The sequence below is a fragment of the Sorex araneus genome, chromosome 1 (assembly GCF_027595985.1).
Source record: "Sorex araneus isolate mSorAra2 chromosome 1, mSorAra2.pri, whole genome shotgun sequence".
Taxonomy (NCBI): domain Eukaryota; kingdom Metazoa; phylum Chordata; class Mammalia; order Eulipotyphla; family Soricidae; genus Sorex; species Sorex araneus.
The window spans coordinates 73,882,441-73,906,357 of record NC_073302.1 but is presented as its reverse complement, the minus strand read 5'-3'; the positions used below and the strand labels follow the sequence as shown (position 1 = coordinate 73,906,357).

The 23,917-nt window shown below is 45.3% G+C and overlaps 1 protein-coding gene across 5 annotated transcripts in view; it reads left to right on the top strand.

The window, feature by feature from the left end:
- Window positions 1-7,804: 7,804 nt before the first annotated feature.
- The window catches only part of APBA1 (amyloid beta precursor protein binding family A member 1), a 227,202-nt gene continuing 211,089 nt past the window's right edge, over window positions 7,805-23,917 (top strand). For 3 of the 5 annotated variants that reach the window (XM_055145942.1, XM_055146063.1, XM_055145824.1), the window contains exon 1: window positions 7,805-8,021. The gene's annotated coding sequence lies outside the window, so the exon portion shown is untranslated. The other 2 variants (XM_055145889.1, XM_055146004.1) reach the window with 2 other exon arrangements.

Sequence of the window (23,917 nt, the reverse complement as noted above, 5' to 3'; positions counted from 1 at the left end):
CTGAACTCAGGAATTACTCCTGGCGGTGCTCAGGGGACCATATGGGATGCTGGGAATTGAACTTGGGTCTGCCGAGTGCAAGGCAAACACGCTACCCACTTTGCTATCCCTCCAGCCCCAAGGCATATAATATTTCAACACCAATCCCACCACCCGTATCAGCTTCCCTCCACCAGTGTTCCCATATTTCCTCCCCGCCCCCAGCCCCCATGCCATCCCCGCCTATCAACTTGATAGGCACACTGCAAAGTTCCAGTGACTGCAACTAGATCTTATGTTTCCATTTCTGTTGTATCTGTGTTTTGGATATATGGCTACATCACTCACCCATATCAGCAGTATAACTGAAGCCTGATGCCCATCACCCTTTATTTCCAGTGCTCTTTTTCTCCCCTTGATTTCTTTTCTTTTCTTTTCTTTTTAAATTTTTTTATTAGAGAATCACTGTGATGTGCAGTTACAAACTTATGAAGTTTTGTGTTTGCATTTTACTCGTACAGTGATCGTTTACCTTGTCCTCTTCTCTAAACCCTGGAGTCAGGGTGATCTTGGCATCGCCCCTTACTACAGCACACTTTCTCATCCTGTGTTCTATATACCACAGATCAGTGAGATCATCCCATGTCTCTCTTCTTCTGGCTTACTTCAGGGTGCTCTCAGTTTTATATTTTATCCTATATATTGTCCTTAAGCCGTTGGCGATAAGCTGTTAATAGGACAACAGAAAATTATAAATTTGTAGCTAAGGCATATTGAGAGAAAAGGATTTCCAAAATTGCAGAGAATTTCAATTTCCCAGTTTTTTTTTTAGTTGATTGCGGTTCTGTGATTTCCAAAACTGTTAATGATGGTTTCCTGTGTGCATAATTCCAACACACCCCATCACCAGTGCACCCAGGACCTCAATGCTCCTCCTTTTCAACCCCCCCTTCTCCAACTCAATTGTGTGAATCAGTTCACCTGTTATGTTGCTTTTGGTTCTTTTTTGCTACCTGGCTGTGTGTCTTTAAGTCCCACATATAAAAGAGATCTTATTTTTAAGGAAATATATTTTTGGTTGTGATGTTGTGTTTTATATAGAAACAGTCCCATTTTCCTCTGATAAAATTATTCCTAGTTTGTAGAATTAATTATTTATGGCAGTATTTTATGCCATCCTTACCAGATGACCACCATGTTCAAGCACGTTATTACTGAAATAAATTGGAAAGTAACTAAGTGTATGAGCAAATGTTAAATGGAATGAACAAACAATTTTATCATCTTTTCATTTTCTGACATTCCATCGAGGTTGGAAGGCAGCTAATGCTGTGAACAAATGTTTGTCTGATAAGACAGAGCAATGAGGGTGACACCATCTGAAAATGCTTCCTTGAAGCTTGTGGTATTTGATATAAGGTTGGCAACATAAATCAAACCTAGGGTAAAAATGCTTTATAAATGCAAAGTGACTGGATAGTGGAATTTTTTTGTTTGTTTGTGTTTATTTATTTATTTTTGCATCTGGTTGGTCATGTTTTAATTTTTATGGTTATGTGGTTTTTTGGTTTTTGGTTTTTATTTTGCTTTTTGGGTCACACCTGGCGATGCACAGGGGTTACTCCCGGCTTTGCACTCAGGAATTACTCCTGGCGGTGGTAGGAGACATATAGGATTCTGGGAATCGAACCCAGGTTGGCCGAGTGCAAGGCAAATGCCCTACCCACTGTACTATTGCTCCAGCCCCTATGGGTATGTGTTTAATGACCTATTTTTAAAGTTATTAAGATCATATGCACACTTCACGAAACTTTAACAAACAGAACATAGAAAGTACACTCTTACTTGAATGAATGAATACTATCATTTTGGTGTATTTTTCTTCTTGTGTACTTTTTAAAAATTGTGATTTTCTCTCTATGTCATTTTGTATCCTATCCTGATTTTGTCAAAATGAGAATTATTTTACAGGGTTACAGTGATGTAAACTTTTGCTTTTAATGTTATCAACAACAACAACAAATGAATATGGATGTCAGCTTTTGTCTTTGTTTTGGACCATACCTGGCGAGGTACAGGGACCACTCTTGGCATTGCTCTGGGGACCCCACCATGCCGAGAACTGGGGTCCCCACCTGCAAAATGCTTCAGACCCTTTGCACCACTCCCCAGGCCTGGATGTGGAATCTTCCAATGGGTGCCACTGTAAATACATCTGTCCATCAAATTCCTTCTTACTATATGTGTAAGTTAAAGTTCTCATTTTTCATGTAATTAGCCTGAGACCAGCAGGAAACTTGAGGCATTTACTCGCCTTTGTCCATTTCCTTTTCTTTCTGGTCTTTGGATCTTGCTCTCTCCTGAGTCAGCCCTATGGTTTGGGGAGACTGACCTAGAGGTAACAATGGGAGGCATATGCTGGCCACGGAGAGGAGAAAAATCATTCAAAAAGAAAATCTAAGGCCAGAGCTGTCCTTCAGTCGTAGAGCAGCCATCCTGCATGTAGGAGGCTCTAGGCTTGAAACCTGGAACCTCCAACAAACACACACGCCATCTGTTCCCATGACACTCATTCAGAAACTTCATTTTCAGGGGCTGAATTATGAGGCCCCAACTGCTACCAAGAGAGGCATGCCTGGGTTTGCGTTGTCCAGAATCACATTACAGTCTGCAAGAGCTGGTTCAGCCCACATGTCAGAATGAATTTAGTGAATCCAGGAATTTTCAGATCTTTTCTTAAAAAAAAAAACCCAAGAGACTAAAATATCATCTTCCTAAGCAACAAAAAGTGTTTGTCCCAGTACTTGTAGTACAGGGGAGATTGCTAGAGTGGGGACTTCAGGTGACACAAAAGAAAGTGATGAGCCAGCAGGACAGAGTGAGTTTGCCTCAAGTATAGGTTTTCCCCTGCACACGAAGACTTCTGTTCCACATGCCACGAACAGGCTTTCCTTTACAGCCAGGTTCCTTGGCATATGGCTTCATAGTGTTGGCTGCTGTAGTGACTGGCTAACTTGGCAGTATTTCATATGCTGCCTCCAGAACACAGAATAACCTGGCTATGGAGTAGTAGTTACAAGCACTTGAAGGGGCTTATAAAGCTACTTTTTTTTGTTTGCTTATTTTGTTTGGGGGTCACACCCAGCCATACTCAGTGCTCTGAACTCAGGAATCACTCCTGTGAGTGTTCGGGAGACCATATGGATGGCAGGGATCGAACCTGTGTTGACTGTGTGCCGAGCAAGTGCTACCCACAACACAATCATCCCATCCCCATTTTAAGGCTACTTTTCATACGGTAAAAAGATATCAATGAAGCAGAAAAGCTAGAGTTAGAAGAACAAGATCCAAGAAAAAGGTGACAGATATGAATGGCCACATAAATCTATCCACCAGCACATCTGGGTTGAGTTTCCTAAGGCTCAGAGATAAAGGGCCATGTGATACCTAATATGGTACTTCACCCCAAGACCATAAATGTCAACACTATTGTAATATGTTCCTTTGACTGTAATGATAGTAACAATAAAACTGTATTCCTAAAATATGCGGTCCTGTAATTTCAACATTAACATAATATAAACATTATATCTTGTTACCTAAAGAAAAATATTAGTATGCTTTGCTATTTTCAAGTTTAAAAGAATAGATACATTACACTGTCTCTAAGGAATAGTCATAGCTATGATTTTTCCTGGGGAATGAGAAGGGAGCAAGAAAGAGCGAATTTCCTAGAGATGAATATTAAGCAATTTGTTTCAGAGGTCTCTATATTAGTCTCATAACCACTATTATTTTCTTTTATAGGACATAATATTTGTGGACTAATTTCACATACTTTCTCTAATCTGCACAAAGTTGACATCACATTTGGAGGGTAGGTAAAACAGTAAGATATCTCTCACACATGCATCATGAACCTTTGCCTTGCTAGAAACAAGGAAAAAAGCAAAACATAAGGATCTGAGGCTAGAGCATTGGTACAAGGCATAAGGCACTTACATTACATACAGGAACCAACCTGGTTCTATCCTTTGTATCTCACAGTGCCCCAGAGTTGTTAGTAGTGATTCCCAGGGGTGCACAGGGACAGAAGTAGCCATGGAGCACTGCCTGGTGTGGTCCCAAGCCAAGGAGAAGGAGAAGGAGAGAAAAAAGGAAGAGGAGGAGGTGAAGAAGGAGGAGGAGGTACAGGAGGAGGAGGAGGAGGAGGAGGAGGAGGAGGAAGAGGAGGAGGTACAGGAGGAGGAGGAGGAGGAGGTACAGGAAGAGGAGGAGCAGGAGGAGCAGGGGCATCTGAGAATCGTGCACTAGATGTGTGCACAGTACAGGAGTCCTCACTCAAAGCACACACTGGCTTATTTATTTTCTTTTCTTTTGGGGAGCGTGAGGGGGCTCACCCAGCGGTGCCCAGGGCTTATTTCTAGATTTGCACTTAGGGGTCACTGCTAACAATCATATGGAATGCTGGGAGTTGAACCCAAGTTAGCTACATGCAAGGCAAGCACCCTCCCTGCTCTGTTGCTGCCCTGGCCCATATATATCTATACACACTGACTTTTTTGTTTGGGGGCCACATCTGGCGGGGCTCTGGGCTTATTCCTGGCTCTGCAACTCAGGAATTACTCCAAGCAATGCTCAGGGGACCCTATGGGATGCTGAGGATCAAATCCAGGTTGGCTGTACAAGGCAAACACCGTACCCTCTGTACTATCTCTCCAGCCTGGCTTATTTTACAAGAAATTCTTAAAAGGTTTATTTCCTTCCTCAAACCAAGAAAGGCGACCTTTGGGAGTTATTACAGAGAGACACTCCCAAAGCCTACACACTGGTAGGTATAAAAGCAGGGTCAGAATGAAAAACAAACAGAAGATCAACTGGTATAAATCGGAAAATCACACAGTCTCCCTCCAAGTAGCTTAAGTTGGAATAAGACTCGGCCTAGCCTTTGTCCTGGCCTCCACCTTCCTTGCAGCAACTTTGGGAACATGCCTGCAGGACTAAATCTTTCAGGAACTTAAGTGTGATGGTTATCACTTATCCCTTGAAGAGGTCTTGGAAGATCTTGGAAGACTCAGAAGACTTCAATTCTTTAAATGGCCCACAAAGTCCTGCGGATTCTGACAGCTGCTTCTCTCTGTCACCTATAGAGGCTTCTTCTTTCTACCTGTGAGTGTCACAGGACTCTCTCCTGAAAGCCTAAACTCATTTCTGAGGCTGGAGAGATAGTTCAATGGGTAGAGTGCTGGCCTTGCATGCAGCTGACCTGGGTTCGATATTGGGTGCCCCATGTGGTCTCCCAGCACAGTCAGAAGTAATTCCTGAATTCAGAGCCAGAAGTATCCCTGAGAATTGCTGGGTATACCCCCTCAGAGTTCCCCCAAACAAACAAGAAACCCCCAAACTAAACACTCATATCCTTAGAAAGGGTTCCTTGCAACCCCTTAGTCCTGCTGCTGATGGGATCCATCAAACTTGGACCTAGTTATCAGTTTGGTTGTTTAGCATCATTTTCCTCCAGAGTACGGGTTGCCCTAGGAAATCAGGGACTAAGTCTGGAACAGGTGCCCTATAGTCACTGACTGCCCCTCCCTCCAGGTCCCCACAATGTAATGACACAGAACGGGTATGAGACATCTCCCTGATGCATAAGATTTTGATTTTAGGGAATAGGATGAGGAGAGGGCAATGACTGTTGGAGAGAAACATTCAACCAGGAGGAGGTGGTGGTGCTGAAAGGTGGTCAAGAGTTATGCATGAAACCTATCAACAGCAGTACTGTAAGCCACAGTGCAAAAACTTATAAAATAAACATCTTATAGAGGCAGGTTTGTGGGTGGGAGGCAAATGAGGGCAGTCACTGGTGGAGGGAAGTGGACACTGGTAGAGGGATTGGTGCTGAAACACTGTGTGTCTGAAATCCAATTATAAATAACTTTGTAATTTCACGGTGACTTAATTAAAAAAATCAATTTTACTAATGAGCGGAGGGGGGGGGCTTTTGGCTTGTGAAAGACAAAAGATTCATTATGAACAATTTCAAAGCTAAAATTCAAGATTTCAAGAGTGTGTCAGGCAATGTCCCCCCCTGGATTATTTTTCTAGAGTCCTTTATTTTATTTTATATTTTATAACTTTTTTTATAATTGAATCACTGTGAGATAGACCATTACAAAGTTGTTCATGATTGGATTTCAGTCATACAGTATTCCAACACTCATCACTCCACCAGTGTACATTTCCCAGCACCAGTGTCCCCAGGTTCCCTCCCATCACCCCCCTCCTGCCTCTATAGCAAGCGCTTTTCTTTCCTCCTCTTCCTCCTCCTCTTCCTCCTCCTCTTCCTCCTCCTCCTCCTCCTCCTCCTCCTCCTCCTCCTCCTCCTCCTCCTCCTCTCTTCTTCTTCTTCTTCTTCTTCTTCTTCTTCTTCTTCTTCTTCTTCTTCTTCTTCTTCTTCTTCTTCTTCTTCTTCTTCTTCTTCTTCTTCTTCTTCTTCTTCTTCTTCTTCTTCTTCTTCTTCTTCTTCTTCTTCTTCTTCTTCTTCTTCTTCTTCTCTCGTCCTTTATTTTTTAAATAACATGGAAACACGGCGTCAATAAAAGATCCATGTCCCCAAGGATGGGGGAGAATGAAGGTTCGTCTTCATTTTCCTAGCGGGACCATGCACGCGAAGCAGACAGACTTTGGAAGCGATCGGGCTCCCGGCAAACGTAATTTACGGCTGAGAAATCTGTGACCCGTAGATGGGGGGTGATTTGGCTCCTATTACGCCGCCAATTACAGACGAAGCAGGCGCCGAACGCGGGTCTCCCGAGGCCTGCCCGGCGCACCGCTTTTCATTAACGCAGGCCACCTGCCACCTGGTCCCTGCTGCCAAAAGGTCCCCTCCCGCTCTCCTCCCTCCTTCCTTCTCTCCCGGCCTCACCGGGGCCGATGCTGGACGCTCGGTCCTATAGCCTTCAAGTTCTGATCAACCACAGAGAAGCAGGTAGGAAAAGCCAGCCGAGCATTTCCCGACATGTTAATCCAGAGGCTTTCAGCCTTTCCCGGTGCTGTCCACGCCACCCCGCCCCGCCCCGGACCCCTGACCCTCCTCTCTCCCCCCGACCACCCCCCTCCCCCCCAGCGGGCCCCCCCACCAGCAGCGCGCCTCCTTGTGACGGGAAAGCAGGACTGCAGCGCGCTCGGTCCGGGTTCGCGCCTTCGCCGGGCCGAGAAGCGCGCGGGTATTTCAGCGGCCTGGCCAGGGGGAAAGCTCGGAAGCAACTATGGAAAGGGACCGCACAGCCGGAACCCACGCACGGCCGGGTTCTGCGGCCCCGCGGCGTGGCCTGGTCTGCGCGCAAAGGCTGGTCACCGCCGCCGCTTGAGAAACCAGGCACCTCTCCTTCTCCTCCCCTACGTATCGGCTTCAGCCCAGGACAGGGCAGGTTCCCAGCAGAGCCCCCTCCAGGGATGCGATCGCGCGTCTCCCGCCCAGCGCATCCAATCCCGAGCCGGAGGACCGGCCGGGCCGCCCGGGCGGGGCTCGAGCGCGCCCAGACCCGCCGGCTCTAGCCGGGCAAGAGGGGCGGCGGTCGGCCCCGACGCTCCGCACCCCGCCCGCGCCCCGCCCGGAGCGCCTCGGCGGGCGCAGGACGCCGCCCCCACGACTCGTGCTCGCGCGCCGCGCGCACACGCGAGTGGGCGTGGGAGGCGGCGGCACCGGTCCGCGACGCGCGCGCGCGCGCGCACCCCCCGCGCGCTCCCCGCCCGGCTGGCCGGCCCGGCTCGGCCCCGGCGCGCGTCACGAGGGGCGGGCGGGAGGGTGGGGACAAGGGGGTGGGGCCCCGAGAGCCGAGGGGGCCCGAGCGGCGGCTGCGGAGCCCGAGAGCCCGAGCGGGGCGCGGGCTGCTGCGGGGCCGGCGGCGGCGACCGCGGGAGAAGATGGTGGCGCGGCGGGGAGCAGCGGCGGGAGCGCAGCTTTATTTCCAGGCAGGGCGCCCGCGCTGTCGTTAGCGCCGGCCGCTCCCGCGGGCCCGCGGACCCAGCTGTCAGGCCAGGTACCGCGGCCAGGAGGGGTCGGCCGAGTGGGGGGCGGGGGAATGCGGGGCGTGGATGCCGCCCGCCCCCGACGGAGCCCGGGTGCTGTCTGACGGGGCGCCCCGGAGCCGGCGAGCGGCTGCCTGGAACAATAGTGCGGGTGAGCGGGGACCTCCGACCACATCCCGGGGGATAAGGTCTGCAGCCCTCGAGCCGACGGGGCGGGGACGGTGGCGTTGAGGGTAGGAGCGGGGTGTCCGGCGCGCAGGCACGCCGGGGAGCGGCGAGCGGGTGGGCCTGGTGACAGTGGCGTGCGTGCGTGCGTGTGTGTGCGTGTGTGTGTGTGTGTGTGTGTGTGTGTGAGTGTGTGTAAAAGGTACAGGCAAGGGGATGGGGGTGGCGAACCCAAGGTGTTGGGGGATGCCATTTCCAGGAATCCCCGCTAGGATCCCTCGTCTCTTGGCTGAGGTTCCCGGCGAGAGTCGTGGTGATGGCAACGGAGAAGTGGGCAGGATGCGCTTGGCGCTGGAGCGCGGGGAGGCGGCGGGGCAGGGGCGGATTTGTAAAGCCCGAGCGTGCCTCTGTGTGTGTGTGTGTGTGTGTGTGTGTGTGTGTGTGTGTGTGTGTGTGCGCACACGCGCGCGCGCACGCCTGCAAGCCATCTCGTCCACACTCCCCCAAGCTGCGTCTCCAAACCCGGAGATCTGACTCGCCGTCACTGACTTGAGGAGTGTGGGACCACGTTTGCTCTTGTGACCCTGAAACTCTGCGTGCTGTCTCCGTCCTGCTCCTGCGTGGGGGTGGCCCCTGGGGGAGCGGGGCGGGGTGCGGGGAGATTCTCTCCCCTTTTCTCTCCGGCCTCTTGACCCGGGCATATGAAAGTGTGCTTATGGTTTTACGAAATAAGATCCTGGTTACCCTCTCTGGCTTGCTGGTACCCCGTTGTGCAGGGAGCTTCCAGGCGGTGACACTTCTCAATCCCTGTTTGGTTCCCTCGGTTGGGGTCTCAGCCGCCCTGACTCTGCAGTTTCTATTGTTTATCTCTTGTCCGACCTGGTTGGGCGGGGGGCTTTCACGGCCACGCTCTTCTTGCTGTGCTCACAACTTTGAGTGTCAGGCAGACCTTTCCTCACCTTTAAACCCTGGATACCTTGGGGCTGATGAATGGGTGGTCTTTATGTTGTCTCTGGTCCAATGAAATCTGGAGGTGTGGAGAGAGAGAGAGAGAGAGAGAGAGAGAGAGAGAGAGAGAGAGAGAGAGAGAGAGAGAGAGAGAGAGAGAGAGAGAGAGAGAGAGAGAGAGAGAGAGAGAGAGAGAGAGAGAGAGAGAGAGAGAGAGAGAGAGAGAGAGAGAGAGAGAGAGAGAGAGAGAGAGAGAGAGAGAGAGAGAGAGAGAGAGAGAGAGAGAAGGGTAAAGGTGCGGTTGGGGCGGGAGAGGGGGCGCTTCAAAAAGAAGGCAAAGATCTTACTGAGAAATGTTTGCTGTCCCTTTGGTGGAAATCACACAAGCAGGGCGTTTTCCTTAGGAAAGGGGATACTTTATTGCTACTGCTAGCGCCATCCACTCTCCGCCCTGCCATAATGGCTGGGGGTAGGGATCAGGCATCCTGTAGAATCTGAAATCCCCCAAGACCCATGGCGATGGGGTCCTAGTTGGTGGTGGTGGTGGGGGGGGGGCTGCTGCTTTTCCAGTGGATGGAGCCTGCCAGCAGGGAATTTGGAAAATGTCAGGCTGGCAATAAGTCACTCAGCAGGAGCCAGGCAGGACACAGCATTGCATCCAGTCTGTAGCTGTTTAATGATTCTCTGCGTGATAAAGATGGCTTGTGTGGGGCTGCTGAGAGAGATGGAAGGGAGATGGAGTATTCCTCTCTGTGTGTCCACACACACAGACCCCCGGGCCACCCTTCTCCCGCGAAATTCCTGGGAATGAACACACCCTTACAGTTGGTTATCATGATGCTTCTTTATTAAAATACAGCATGACTAGATGAACCTGCTTGGAACACATTCCACCCCTGACACCTTAAATTCTACTGCATTGCTGTCAGAATCCAAAGCTGGCTGCCCAGTCCTCTTTGAAAAGCCTATAGAAGTAAATATGAAACATAGAACTATGTATTTCCATGGTTGGTGGGGGGAAGCTTACAAGACCTTTTTTTCTTAAAAAAAAATTCGTTTGGGTTTGCTTTGGCAAATATGTCATGCTCTTTTTATCGCATTGGAAATAATAAAGCCCGGGCTGTCCATGTCTGTCTTTTCTTTCCCCCTCCCCATTTATCTTCTTTTAATTAAGGATGACATATAGACCAGGTGCTCTTGAGTCTGGGAATATGTGAAGTGCATCCCTCTCCCCCCTCCCCCCCCCATCCTTTGAGTCTTCTGAAATTTTAATGTGAGGTTGTTGGAACTGATCCAAGATTTAAGGATAGATTTAGAAATGAATTTTGAATCTTAGTTCTTTACTCTCTTACTATCACTGCCAATTTCTTTCTGAGAAAAGTACTTATGAAATTTAAAAGGCATTCTAAGAGGCTTTTTTTTTAAGGCTCTTTCCATAAAATCCAGAGTAAAAGGCTTACAAGGAAGTTTGAAGATATTGGGAATATACACCAGCCCAGTGAATAACTGAGGACTTGGTGGTTTCCTTTTGAATGTAAATGTGACTCTTTTAAAAATATGATGCCAGTGGCCTTTCTAAGGCATGGCCCAGTGAGGCTAATGATACAGCTTGAGTCCTGTGATTCAGTCTGGTAAACAGTTATACCTTTGATGTTGCCTGCAGCCAGCCGTTTGTTTTGCGTGGATGGGTTTTCTTTACATAAAGTAGCATTAATGCTCTTTTTTTCCATTACTGCAGCTCTTAAAGAAGTTTTCTTTTCAGAAAACTTGGGAGTAAAAGATATTTGAAAATTGACCGGTCCAAAAGGACTAAAACCACGATACCCTGGGGAGATGGGACTGTGTACTATAGGGCATAAAGCAACCTGGCTAACAGACAATTTTAAGCACTCCATTCAGAGTTAACCCTTTGGATCACAAAAATTGATTTTTAAAGTATTTGTTAATTTCCAACTCTGTCTCAGGCCCTGTGTTCTCTAGGTAGGGCTTGGGAAATCTTGAGGGATAGCTGGAGATTTGGAGGATAAGAAAACGTAGATCTTTGCCAGTGGAACTATCCTACATTATGGTCTGGAAAGAGTCTGAATGTGCATGTAACCATGAAAATGGTAGAAAATGGTTAAGTACTAAAAACAAAGAAACAAAGCCACAAAACTATTCTGCATTGCTGTGAGGCTAAGAGAATATAGCCATGATTTCAGAAGGCAGAATCAAGGAGAATTCCAAGAAAGGGATAGCATTTGGGCTGTGATTTGTACAGGTGGGATTCTGACTGGGAGGGAAGGAAGAGCTAAAAGTCTAGTGCAGGCTGATGGGAAGCTGTATATGTCTGCCCGCAAAGGGAATAGCAGACGAGGAGTGGTAAGAGATGTAATGAGAAATGAGGTGAGAAAGAGGTTTGTTCAAGGTTGTGAAGCCACTTCTCTCTCAAGCAAAGAAGTGCAGAGTTTATTTATTAGGTACTTCAGAGTCCTGTGAGGCTTGATAAGAGGGTCCATAGGAACAGAACCATGTTTTGGGGTGCTAATCTAGTAGCATTGTGATGAATGGAATGAAATAATGACAAGTATATCACAGAGACTGTTAGCCAATTAGGAGTAAGAGGAGATGAGGTGGCAGTGGGAATGGTGGACTCAGGAGAAAGGGCACAGGAATAATCAAAACACAAAAGGGTACTGTCAGGTCCAGCTGAGGGAGATGCAGGATTATTGCTAAAAGGTGCAAAGGAGGATGAAGAAAAGGACTGGGAACATTTAGCTTTGGGCATGTAGAGTTTGCCCAAAGCGAGGGACTGAAATATCAGAGTAGTTCTTCAGACAGAGGTTGATGTATAGAGAAATGGGTAAAATATTGATTTAGGAGCAATATTGACCTCTCAAGAATGGCTAAGAAGGAAAAGGAGTGAGGATTCTTCAGGGAATGTCTATATATTGGAGGCAAAGGTGAAAGAAGATAACACAAGGGACATTTGGGCAGAATGTGGAAATAGGATGGTGCAACCAACCATATTTCATGAAGCACACTCCTTGGAATTATGTCAAGAAGGGAGCTCATTCATTGGTTTGGGCCTGTGGTTCTCCTTGATTATTATTTTTAGTTTTGTTTCTTTTGGGGGGGGCACACCCAGAACTGCTCAGGTTTTAGTCTTGTCTCTGAGCTCTGGGCTCAGGGAACCATATGCATAGCCGAGGATCAAATCCAGGTCAGCTGTGTGCAAAGCAAGTGCCCTACCTGCTGTCCTATTGCTCCGACCCCACTCCTTGATTCTCTTTGAAGCAGGCAGAAATGACAGCGAGGATTCAAGGGACTAAAAAGTAGGAGGTGATGTTAATGGAAATCAGTGAAGACAGATTTCCTTTTTGATAAAATGGATGGTGAAGGAAAGAGAGAGAGAAAGAGAGTTTCATGTATCAAATGAATGCTGTGGTCAAGGATATGTAATAGCTTCATTAAGGTGGGAGGAAGACGTGAGCTTACTTTGTAAGTGGAGTGGAAACTACAGAAGGGAAGAGATTGAAAATGGGAGAAGCTCAGTTGATGGACTAAAATCTTCAAGATGAGAGCTTACTGGATGAAGGCAAATAAAGGATTTTTTTATTTGCATGAAGAATTTGAGGTGCAAAGAAAGAAATATGGCCACAGTTCTGAGTTCAGTCAAAGGAGAGGTGAGAGGATTGAAACCATGAGTAGAACAATAAAGACAGTTGTGTGTGCTGCAGAAATGGAGCAGTGAGTCAATTAGGGGTGAATAAAAGATTATCAGCCAACTATGACGGCCTCCTGCCTTTGGAGAACATGAATTTGTGGTGGAACCAATTAGCCTTGCATAATTAGACATTGACAATGGATTATATAGCTTTTGTAATAGCATTCAGTGTTAAAGTATGGTAGTTCCTTCTTCTAAATTCAATGAGGATGAAAAATGTTTACCTTGAAAATTAACTGGATGAGGGGTTGGGAGATAGTACGGCAGTTTGGACACATGGTTTGATTTCCTGAATGATTGGTTACTGCTGTTCCCTGCCCTTCACATTGAAGTCCTCGGGGCTCTCAGTGCACTTCTGGGTCTGTTCTAGAGTTTTCCAAGCCCCACTAGGGTGGCTGGATAATCCCTGTCATCCCAGGGCTCCAGCAGTCCCATATTCTTGCATTGAACTGCTGGCCAGGTTGGCCGAGAATTGCTGGTGTATCCCTTTTTCCCCAACCTCTCAAGCACCTCTTGGAAGCCCCCTCCCACTAAAAATAAAATTAGCTGAATGAAATAAAAATCCTCCTGAAGTGTTTCCTGTGATTATTATCTCTCAGGGCATAAATAAATAAGCTTATAGAAAATAATGGGGGGAGGCATTAAATGCATTCAAAAAGATGAGATTTCGCTATTTGTTATGGCAGGATATGACTTTACAGTGAACAGTAAAGTCAAATTTTCCAAAAAAAATCAAATATGGCACTGTACATAAACACTATAGCCATCACAAATACTCAGTAAATATTTGTTGCATGAATACATGAATACCTTTTTACTAAGCTAGATAATGTATCTTTCATATAAAATTTAAGGATTTCTTTCTTATTTATACCACTGAGTTACAGTTTGTGGCCTATGCCAGTTTGTGATCAAATTAAAACAATTGTATTTGCTGATACCTGTTACTTACATTAAACCTTTTAAAAAAGAAATAAAACCACATGCTCAGTTTCCTGTAAAATAATGTGTACTCTCAGATCCTTGAAATCTTCATGGTGTTGTGTCACAGTTCCAGCTGGGGTGAGTAGTAACTTCTTTTTGAGGTTTTAATGATGTATCTGTTCATTCCTTCAATGAAGTGAAATTGAGCACCTCTCTGTTCTGGACACTATTGGAGGGCTACTGTGGTTGCTGGGATAGGGGTGGGAAGTGGGGGGTCACTACTATTCCTGGCCTTTCAGTGGGAGGAGATTTCAAGCAAACATGAATAGTAGGGGAATAGAAAATGCTCAAAGGCAGCAGAAACTGAGAACTGATCTTCAGTAGGAAGCTAACCCTAGAGAAAGGATGGGGGGATAGGACAAGGAGGGGGCACAGAGACAGTGGTGGAGGGAAGTGGTTACTCAGTGGAGGGTGTGGTGCTGAATGTGTCATACATGAAACTATCAGGAACAGTATCATAAACCACAGTCTCTAAAAAAAAATGTGCCTGTCATAAAGGCATGCTGGGGGTTGGAGGGAAACTGGGGACATTGGTAGAGGGAAGTTGATACTGTGAAGGGATTGGTGTTGAAACATTGTATGTCTGAAGCTTAATCATGAATAAATTTTAAAATCAGGGTGCTTATTTAATTTTTTTAAAAATAAAAAGTCAGGGGCTGGAGTGATAGCACAGCAGGTAGGACATTTGCCTTGCATGCGGCCGACCCAGGTTTGATTTCCAGCATCCCATATGGTCCCCAGAGCACCGCCAGAAGTAATCCCTGAGTGCAGAGCCTGGAGTAACCCCTGTGCATCTCTGGGTGTGACCCAAAAAGCAAAAGATAAATATATAAATTTTTTTTAAAAAAGTGATAACACACAAATATATGCAATACCACGTGGTGCTAAGTGCTAAGAAGAATAAGCAGGGACAGCAATAAGTGTGATAAGGTCAAGGGTGCTGTTATTTTACATCCAGTGGTCAGGAAAGACCTTAGGCAGAGAGAACGTAAGGATGGACTGGAGTGAGTCCTGTAGGTAGTGGGGGGAAGGGCTTCTAGGCTTGCAAGCCAAGAGTATTAGGAATAAAGGGCCTGAGATGGGAGCATGCTTGGTATGGTCAGGGAGCAGCAGGGAAGGAAGCCTCATCTGTTTCCGTGCTTCATCTGCCTTTGCATTATAGCGCCTGATAGATGGGTCACATGGGAACTGCCAGTGCAATGCTTGTTTCCAAACGTTGGATCAGTTCTTTGCTCATAGGGCTGCATCTCCAGGTTCTGATTGGGGGCGGGCCTGTTGTGAGTTGGTGCTGGGTTCTCAAACGATGAATTCCCTCAATCAAACTTACTTAAATTGCAACACTTACAGAGTGGCTCTCTGAGTAGTGATGAAATCTTCAACTGGAAGTAACCTCTCTCTGGGAATTGCCACGATCTTCTTCTCTGGTGTGAATCTTCTTTTGTCACAGGGTTTCTTTCCTTGCTCTGCCTTTCTTGTTCCTTTTCAAGTGTAAGGTCCTTGAGGCTGAAACTGTGCTCAGTTTATCTGGACATACTCTATAAGCCCCGAGGGAAAGATCGTTGCTTAAAGAATTGTAAAAAATGTATTGAGGAAATGAATGGGATATTTCTAAAGATCTCACTAATTCTCATGGAAAGAATGAGGGTAGAGCCCTGGTTGTTTTTCAGAGGCATACACTTACCACCTGTCAATGAAGTCATTTACACGCGTGGCCTGACTTGGGTGCAAGTCATCTATCTGAGGGATAATCCTCAAAAATACAAGTTAAAGAGTGGAGAAATTGAGATGGGGATGGAAAGACAGCCAGGGAGAAATGGGTTAATGAACAGATTTCTTTTGTGCCTAATGGTGGGTGGTTCTGCAGGTGTCCTACAGAATGTACCTTCTCCCTGTCCACTGAGCAGGGAGATTTTTCCCAGAAACTGGGATTTTTCTCCACCGTTTCATACTGGAGGCATTCAATTCCCTGCACTGTTACGGCTGCCAGTATTAGTCCGAGTACACCCCAGAGGCACTGGAGACAGCACAGAGGGCTGGAGGTGGGAAGCTGATTGTGCATGGGGTCATTTGTCATAGTCCTAAGGGCTCTTTGAAGTGGACTCTGGGGAGATGAGCCAGGGCATGAGCAATCTGCATTCCACATGGAACAGAGGCATCAGGATCATTTTTGGCTGATAAGAATTGGTTTAATAGCTGTTACTGATATTTTAAAGTATCATAACAATAACCTGTATTGTCCACTTCATCCACATGCAATTATTGACTATCGTTGTTATCTGGAATGCTGCTTGTTATATTTACCCATGTGCCTATGTATAAGCTACTCTGGTCATAAGGTAGTCCTTTTCCAATGAAACAGTTTAAAAAACTGTTACATCAACTTGAATGTGCCCATTTGAGAGCTATCTATATTTATATCTATATTTTAGTCTTTCTACATGGAGACACTAAAATGTCTACTTAGGTTTAATTTAATAGTTTGCTTGCATATATTTAAAATCACATAAATTAATTTAGAGATATGAGTTCCTACTTTCACATTTTATGAAGCCATTTATTGAAGTGCTTCATAGGCTTCTTTGACTTTGGATATTTTTCATAGTTAAGGCATTTCAGCAAATGTATTTCTAAATTGTTTAAAATGTAATGTTTCTTGAGTTTCTCTAAGATGCCATTTTCCTTGCAATCCTTATACAGAATACTGTGTGCCCTTTCACCTAAATAAAGAAAAATTCTTTTCTCCTTTCTTCCCCCTACAGGTATAATTTCATGATCTCTTATAGTATAGCACTTCTGAATGACTTGTGTAAAGACATACAACTAGATAAAATGTTAAAGAAATATTTATTTTAAGTGCTGGTAAAATCTTGGCCTTTTATATTTATTCAGCTATCCGGTGACCCTTATAAGCCTCTCTCTAGCTATGATTATAGTGATTTAGGGTTATCTTCTTCAAGAAGTCCTCAAGGGGTCTCTAAAACATCCACCCCCTTTTCTTGGAAATCTTCAGTCCTACCAGATAAAATGTATTTTGACAAACCCTGTCCCTTAAAAATCAATTGCTATCACATTCAGCATTAATGAGGAGCTTGATTTTAAGTTCCCATTACCTTGGAACTAGTAGACTTAAACATTTTTTGTTATTCATAGGAGAGTAATTGAGAGAGTATTTCATTCTATGGGAAACTTTCTATTGGGATGGAACAAAGGTGACCTTCTCTTTTCTGAAATGCAGTGTTCTGCAGAAGAGAAATTCCATCTTGCTGTGATCTCTGCAAGGTGATTCTGAGAGACCGCAGTGGATGATGGTGGCAAAAGCAGTCCTGCCCCTAATTAATGTCCAACCTCCATGAGGGATTAATTACATGAAAAACTATTGCAAGTGTTTATTTCACAAAGGAGTTAATAAGCTATAATTCTGAACAATGTAATCATCTTTGGATCTGACTTTTAATACATTTTATTGGAGATTAATTTTGTATTAACAGTTGCACCTTATTTTATTTTAGTTTTTGTTAGCACACTCAGTGGTGATCAGCGTTTACTCCTGGCTCTGCTCTCAGGAATCATTCCTGATGTACTCAGTGACCATATGGGACGCTGGGGATCAAATCTGGGTTGACTACATGCAACACAAGTGCCCTCACAGTGGTATTATTTCTCCAGCTCAGTTGTACCTTATTTTAAAGAAGAGATATATCCAACAAAATATGCAAAAATCCTCCCTGCCTTCTGTAACTTGGACATATTTTATTTTATTTATTTTTCACTTTTTAGTTTTGGGACCATGCCAGATGGGGCTCAGTGTTTTCTGGTGCTTCCTGTCTCTGTGCTCAGGGATCACTGCTGGCTCGACCAAGAGTACCATCTACAGTGCCAGGGACAGAGCCCAAGTCAGCCTGTGCAAGTAACTTATCTGGGGTACTATCGCTTCAGTCTCAACTTATCACATATTTTAAATGAAGAAGACATTTTGTCATTTAAAGAAATTTCGAGGCTGGAGCAATAGTACAGCATGGAGAGCATTTGCCTTGCATGCGGCCAAGCTGGGTTCGATCCTCAGCATTCTATATAGTTCTCTGAGCACTGCCAGGAGTAATTCCTGAATGCAGAGCCAGGAGTAGCCCCTGAGAATTGCCAGGTGTGAACCCCCCCCAAAAAAAAGACCAAAATTAAAATTACTAAGTCAATGATGGTTGGAGGAATCATTCAGGATGGGAGATGTGTGCTGAAAGTAGATAAAGGACCAAATGTGATAGCCCCTCAGTATCTGCATTTTGAACCATAATGCCCCGAAGTAGAGAGAGAGTATGGGGAAAATTGCCTGCCATAGAGGCATGGCTGGAAAGGGTGGGGGTAATACTAGGGACATTGGTGGTGAAAAACGTGCACTGGTGGAGGCATGGGTTTTCGTTCATTATATGACTGAAACTCAAACATGAAACTTTTGTAACTATCTCTCGGTGATTCAATAAAATAAATAAATTAATTAATTAAAAAAAGAAATTTCACTGACAGGAACAATTGCACACTAACGTGGCTAGCCAATGAATTGCACATTAACACGACTAGTCAATCAAAAAACTTAAATTTTTTAAAGTTCTATTTTAGGCAATATTAAGAGGATAAAAATAATCTATAGACTGGATAAATTTTTACTTTATTTTATTTTTTTATTTTTTGCTTTTTGGGTCACACCCAGCGATGCTCAGCGGTCACTCCTGGCTCTGCACTCAGGAATTACCCCTGGCTGTGCTCAGGGGACCATACGGGATGCTGGGAATTGAACCCGGGTCGGCCACGTGCAAGGCAAACGTCCTACCCGCTGTGCTATCACTCCAGCCCCTGGATAAATTTTTAAAAGGAGAAAAATGTTATTGTGCATATGTGAAAGTGTTACTTAGTTGGCTTTTGATTATAATTTTAATTCTGGTCTATGCTAAAGTGATTCACATTGCAATTTAGCAGTTTTTAAAATTAAAAAAGTTTTTTACTCTGATCCCTAGTGAGAATACAGTTTATACCTTAACCTGGCAGTATGGGTGAGAGTCTGTAAACACACACACACACACACACACACACATACACACAAAGACAGCAAATGCCACTGAAACTAAAGTTCTTTTCAATACTTGTACTTTTTTCTGTTTTCTTTTTTTAATTTCTTTTTTCTTTTCTTCTTTTTTAAAGTAATTCACAATATTTGTTTACATTTAATATTCAAACACCAATCCCACCACTATTCCACCTTCCCATCACCATATTTCAGATATTTCCATTCCAAGCCAAAAACCCTTGCCCCGAAGCAGAATCAAAATAACATATTTTGCCTTTTTTGTTATGAAAAACTGCTGAAAATGCTACAAAAAAGTCTCCTTAGAAAAAAGAGTGTGAAGATTATTGTATTTCATCGAGGGGCCACTAAGTCCTTTTATAAGAGATCACTAACATGTTGTTAAAAGTTGAGCTTGTGTGCTTATATATATATATGTGTGTGTGTGTGTGTGTGTGTGTGTGTGTGTGTGTGTGTAGATATATGGTAAAAATATGTATTTCCCTCTAAGCTTGGTTGCCTCCTACTTTGAACCCCATCAAATGTGGTGTGGTATTCTTGGGGTATGGGTAGGGTGTGTTGTATGCAGTGTTGTGTGGCTGCAAATGCAGCTGCACGGTCCAGGAATAGGTTCACTCATTAGTGAGGCTCAGACCGAGCATGTGGAGAGAGGCCGTGAGCATGGAGTTGGTTGAGTTCTGGTGGTTTTTGGCTGCCGAGGCTGGGTCCCTTGGGGTGGGGAAGGGTCTCACCCTCCCCCCTCTGAGGTGCCTTGAATGAAACAGCCTGGTGCAGGGTCCAGCAGCATGGTTATGGCAAGTGTCATGTTATACTCCCTTCTGGGAGAGAAGGACATGTGACTCTGGATGGTGGCTGATGATGAGATTATCTGAACACTTGTACTTTGATATGTGAAATATGTTCCAATATTCCTGTCCTGTTAGGTATGGTGTGTGTGGGGGGGTGGGGCATCCCAAGGATGATTCGGGATTCTGAGCTTCACCCCTATAATCCACGGCCTACAGGAATGTGAGTCCCAAGGCTGCAGTACTGGTTTGGCCACAGCTCTCAGAACCTCCAGGGCTGCCCCTGGCAGTGCTTGGAGGACCACATAGTGGCTGAAATTGAACTGCTGTGGTCTGCACGGAAAGCAGGTGTATTACTTCTGTTCTGTCTTACTGGCTCATTCCACCTGCTTGCCAGCCATCTAAACTGATTTCAGGATTACTGCCCCCTGCCATGCAGTTTTCAAAAAGTGTTCTGTTGTATCACATTCATTTAAAGAGGGCTTCTTTTATGACAGACTGAAAACACTTGAGGTCAAAAGTTTTGTTTTCATCCCCCCATTTGTTTTAGCTCATTAGTGTAACTGGAAACTGGGTAGGATGAGGAGGTTCATGAAGCCACAATAATCCTATGCGAAGGTTTATTTTGAGTCAGTATTTTTTAAAATTTATTTTATTGAATCACCATGTGGAAAGTTACAAAGTTCTCAGGCTTATGTCTCAGTTATACAATACTCAAACGCCCATCCCTTCACCAGTGCCCATATTCCACTACCAAAAACCCCAGTATAACTCCCACCCCCCGCCCCCCACCCCCACCTGCATAACTGATAAATTTCACTTCATTTTCTCTTTACCTTGATTACATTCCATATTTCAACACAAAACTCACTATTGTTGTTGGAGTTTCCCCCCAAAAAAGATAGCCCTACTGCCAAGGAAGCATTTGATAATTAGTTTTCCATTGCTGAGAATGAAGAGATATGAAGTCCCGCTGTTTCAAGTACATAACTCTTTTTTTTTCCTCCTTCCCATGCCACCAAGTTTGTACCTGCTTAATAGTCCTCATAATATGGCTGACACCACGCCACCAGACAAGGGAAAAACAAACGAGAAAGAAAGATATTTCCCGTCCTCGGCCGGCGTGGGGCTATGGCTTAGTTCACAGTCTAAAGACATGGCTGTAAGCAGTTTCTGGAACCAAAAGTAGTCAAGTTGACCTCCGGATCCTGGTCGATCAGCAGCAAAGTGGGAGCACAAAAGTGTGGCCACCCGGGTCGAATCTCAGCAGAGTGTGTGCTGATATCGGCCCCAGCCCGAGACTGCCCAAGCGTCCCGCTGTTCCAAGTACATAAAATTTTTTCCCCCTTCCCGTGCCACCAAGTTCGTGCCTGCTTAATAGACCTCATAATATGGCGGACACCATGCCACATTTCTCCCCGAAAAGGGAAAAGAACTGAGAAAGAAGGATATTTCCTCTCGTCAGCCGGCGTGGGGCTATGGCTTAGTTCACAGTCTAGATAAATGGCTGATACCTTGATTACCTTCAATATTTCAACAAAAAACTCACTATTATTGTTTGGAGTTTCCCCCCAAAGTCAGACCTGCTAAAAAGGAATCGTTTCACATTGCTGACAATTAAGAGATATTAGGTCGCAGCCGCACGGTTTTGGATTTCTGTATAAAGTCCAGGGAAAATTCTGCCAGAAATTGCATCACTGTAAGCTTTTACTTCCCTTTTGTGGTGCTCATAAGATGGAAAAGCCTGGAGAGAGAAACCCTTCCCTGCTGTCGCTGCATGGGGCAGTGACTCAGTTCACAGTCTGGAGGCATTTCTGCGAGCTGCTCGTGTCCAAAGTAGTTCAGTTGGCCTCTGGGATCATGCTCGTGCAGCAATGTAAAGCTTGAGTCAACGTTTCATTCCCAAGAAACAGCAGTGATTAGTGTGGAAAATGGGAAAGAGCATGAGATGTGGGCCTTGGCTCTCCACTGTTCCTCCCTGAGCTGTGTCTGGGACAGTGTCTGGGCCTTCACTGCATCACGGGCTGAGACTTGCTTCCGCACTCGCTGGGCTGGTTAACTCTCCTGCTTCTGTTCATTTTTCCCTACGTCTTTCCCAAGCCACGTTCCTTAACCCCCAAGAGAGCTCTAGATAGATGGTTAGTTCAATTGCTTATTTCTCAGTTTCAACCTAATACCTTTTTCTCTGGATGTAAAAAATAGTTTTCACACCTCTCTTCCAAATAGCTTGAAAGTTCAAGAATCTATTTTTTTCCCTTAGTAGTACCGAGGAGAGTTTTGTCCTAAAGGACCTAAAATTTGTTCCATAGATGGTATGTTTCCATAGTGTTAGGCAATAAGAAAGTCTAACCTCGTCTTTTGTGTGTAGGGGTGGGGGGTGGGGGGATGCTTAGGTCTACACCTGGTGTTGCTCAGGGATTACTCCTGACTTTGCATTCAGAGTCACTTCCTGGCTGGCTCAGGGGACTATATGGGATGCCGGGGATTGATTTTTATTTATTTATTTATTTTGCTTTTTGGATCACACCTGGCTATGCACAGAGGTTACTTCTAGATTTGCACTCAGGAATTACTCCTGGCAGTGCTCAGGGGATCATATGGGATGCTGGAGATCGAACCCAGGTCAGCCGCATGCAAGGCAAATGCCTTACCCGCCGTACTATCACTCCAGCCCTCTGGTTGATTTTTCTTTTTTACCATGGGATGTCAAAAGAACACCTGGCCGCCCACCTACGAGATGGTCAGACTTCTTCATCAAGACCCTGAACAAACGGTTTGAGGATCTTTGTGTTCCTGGAGGGAGCAGACACTATGGGGCTACACTAGCACATGACAGGGACGAAAGGAGATGTTACTGGCACCTGTTCGAGCAAATCAATGAGCAATGGGATGACAAATGATACAAGTGATTTTTTTTTGATCCCGGGGATTGAACTTATGTTGGCCATATGCAGGGCAAATGCCCTGCCCTCTGTCGGGCCTCAAAAGTCTTACCTCATTTATCTTCACATGTCCTTGCATTCTTTGTGGCTCTCTAGTTGTCTAATCTAAATTCATGCAGTCTCAGCACTTTCCTCACTCAGAATAAAAACAGGTTTGAAAACAGGTCATAACTCCAAAGTGCCAGATTATGCTAAGTACTAGGCAATGTGGACTTCTTTGCCTCTCTCAGGGTTCTTATAGACACCAGCACTGCAAACAGGAACTTTGAGTCTCCCAGAGGTTGTCTCAGTGGCCAGTAGGCAGGGCTAGTACAGATACTCCTCTGGTTCAGGATAAGAATAGCCTCCAACAGAGAGAACAAAAGGGAATGCCCTGCTGCAGAGGCAGGGTGGGGTGGTGGGGAATGGGGTGGGGGTGGTGGGAGGAATACTGGGAACATTGGTGGAGGATAATGGAAATGGTGGAGGGATGGGTAAATGATCACTGTATGACTGAAATGCAAACACGAAGTTCATAAGTTTGTAACTGTACCTCACTGTGATTCACTAATAAATTTTTTTTAAAAAAAGAATAGCTTCCAACAGCTCTTGAACCCCAAGATTTCTTTGCCTGGAGACTAAGCAGCAGACCTCAGCCAGAGCCCCTTGTTTAGGATACATACATTTCACTTAGGATGCCTGTGTGTATGTGTGTTTGTGTGCATATGTGTGTTGCATGTGTTGTGTGTGTGTGTGTTTTCCAATTCTCTGACATTGCTTCATGGGTGAGAAGTGCACAGGACACTTGTAATAACAAGTTTCCCTTTCCTAGATGCTGACATTGGACATGTCAAGTCTCTATATAGGACTGGCCTCAGTTTCAGCTGTGAAATGGGGAATGATGACAACTGACCTTCCTGTTTCTTCTTATGCGAGTGTGAAAGGAGAGATCCACAAAAGGCTGTAGGAAAGCAGCATGAGTACGTCATGTCTGTCATCATAACTTTGGGCAGAAGGAATATCCCTTCCTACGTCAGGGGTCTGCACACTTTCTCTGTACAATGCCATATAGCAAGCTGGTCTGGGGTCCACTGCCTGGAATCACAGTTTTTTGGTCATGCAGATGCAGGTGGAGACAATATGTAGACCAAGGAGCACAGTAGTGTTCCAACTCAGGGTCGCCAAAATGGTTCACATCATTTTCACATGTCCCAAAATGATGATTCCTTGCTTGATTTTTTTTTTAATTTTCAAGATTTCCAAATGTAGATCACTCCCAATGCCCAGGGAGTACAAAAATAATGGTGGGTTGGATTTGTCCCAT